Source organism: Penaeus monodon, chromosome 23 (genome assembly GCF_015228065.2).
Source record: "Penaeus monodon isolate SGIC_2016 chromosome 23, NSTDA_Pmon_1, whole genome shotgun sequence".
In the NCBI taxonomy this organism is placed as follows: domain Eukaryota; kingdom Metazoa; phylum Arthropoda; class Malacostraca; order Decapoda; family Penaeidae; genus Penaeus; species Penaeus monodon.
The window spans coordinates 20,867,329-20,869,524 of NC_051408.1; the positions used below are offsets into that span (position 1 = coordinate 20,867,329).

The following is a 2,196-nucleotide window of genomic DNA, read 5'->3' on the forward strand; positions in this document are numbered from 1 at the left end:
CATCCGAAAGAACAGCTTATAGCCGACTACAAAGTCACCGGCTCCGCGAAATGCCAGCCTCGTTAAGTCCGGATTAGCGGAGTCCAGATACCGGAATCTCCAGTGTGTACTGTTGCTCTGTACTTTAGGTGAAAAGGAGATATTTTACTTTTCAATTTATAAGTTGACAATTAAAATCTTAATGAATGTTCATTTTGTCATTTACGAAATGGTACATTCTTTGATTTTATCAAAATATTATATGGCTTTGAAAATGCGACTGTAATTATAACTGTATCACCTCCAGTATCAGAAACACCTTATTAATATGTCTTCTTGTTTATGCCATCTTTCCTTGATATAGTAAATAAAGCTAGTTGACATGGAACAATATTCAGTAGAAGCCTTATTGTATAACGGGAGCATCTGATTGATAATCTGAAATAAGTTGCCAGAACTAAAGAGCCTTGGCACTTTGAGCGTGCAGCGCCTACATGCAGCGTCATTATTCCCGTAGAGTCCAGGTGTCACTCGTGGGACACTGGCTGTCTCATGCCAGAACCCAGTGCCACTTGTAGGACGCTGGACGTCTCATGTCAGAGCCCAGATGCCACTCGTTGGACGCTAACTGTCTCATGCCAGAGCCTAGTACCACTTGTGGGATGCTGCCTTTCTCATGCCAGTGTCCAGTCCCACTTGTGGGACGCCAGCTGTCTCATGTCAGAGCCCAGTGCCACTTGTGGGGCACTGGCTTTCTCAAGCCAGAGCCCAGTGCCATTCATGGGACGCCAGCAGTCTCATGTCAGAGCCCAGTGCCACTTGTGGGACTCTGGCTGTCTTATGTCAGAGCCCAGTACCACTCGAAGGATGCTGCTGTCTCAGGTCAGAGCACAGGTGTCACTCATGGGACGCAGGCTGTCTCATGCCAGAGCCCAGTGCCAGTTGTAGGATGCCGGCTTTGTTATGTCAGGGCACAATGTTACTCGTGTGATGCTGGCTGTCTTATGCCAGAGCTTGGGGGATACTGGTTTTCTCATGCCAGAGCCCAGAACTATTCGTGGGACGCCGACTATCTTATGCCAAAGCCCAGTGCCATTCAAGGGATGCCGGCTGTCTAATGCCAAAACCCGGTGCCACACGTGGGATGCCGGCTGTCTCATACTAGAGCCCAGTGCCACTTGTGGGACGCCGGCGCCTCTTGCCAGAGCCCAGAACCACTCGTGGGATGCTGGATATGTTATGCCAGAGTCAGTGCCACTTGTGGGATGCCAGCTGTCTCATGCCAGAGCTTAGCGCTACTCGTGGGAGCAGCTTCTCATGCAGAGCCCGGGACCACTTGTGTGCCATCGTGGGACACTGGTTTTCACATGCCAGAACCCAGTACCACTCAAGGGATGCTAGTTGTCTCATGCTAGAGCCCAGTGCCTCTCATGGGATGCCGACTGTCTCATGCCAAAAATCGGTGCCACTCGTGGGATACCAGCTGTCTAATGGCAGAACCCAGTGCCATTTGTGGGATGCCAGCTGTCTCATGCCAGAACCCAGTGCCACTCGTGGGGCACCAGCTGTCTCATGTCAGAGCCTAGTGCCACTCGTGGGATGCTGGCTGTATCATTCCAGAAACTGGTGTCACTCCTGCAACGCCGGCTGTCTATGTCAGAGCCCAGTGCCACTCGTGGGATGCCACCTGTCTCATACCAGAGCCCAGTGCCACTTGTGGAACACTGGCTTTCTTATGCTAGAACCCAGTGACACTCGTGAGATGCCGGCTGTATTTTGCCAGAACTCAGTGCCACTAGGGGCCGCTGGCTTTCTCATGTCAGAGCCAAGTGCCACTCGTGGGACGCCGGCTGCCATATGACAGAGCCCAGTGCCACTCATGGGATGCCGGCTGTCTCATGCTAGAACCCAGTGCCACTCGTGGGATGCCGGCTGTCTCATTCCAAAATCCAGTGCTACTCATGAGACGCCGGTTGTCTCATGCCAGAGCCTCATGGGCTGCCGGCATCTCATGTCAGAGCCCGGCGCCTCTTGTTGGATGCCGGCTGTCTTATGTCAGAGCCCAGTGCCACTCATGGGGCGGCCGCTGTCTCATGCCAGAACCCTGGGCCACTCCTGTGACGCCGGCTGTCTATGCCAGTGCCCAGTGACACTCGTGGGACGCCGGCTGTCTCAATAAAGCCCAATGCCTTTCGTGGCACTGGGCTTTATTCGAAT

The 2,196-nt window shown here is 53.0% G+C and overlaps 1 protein-coding gene across 1 annotated transcript in view; it reads left to right on the top strand.

Annotated features, from left to right (window-relative positions):
* LOC119588174 (Down syndrome cell adhesion molecule-like protein Dscam2) overlaps positions 1 to 2,196 on the top strand; it is a gene marked incomplete at its 5' end in the record, with an annotated part of 86,952 nt that overhangs the window by 987 nt on the left and 83,769 nt on the right.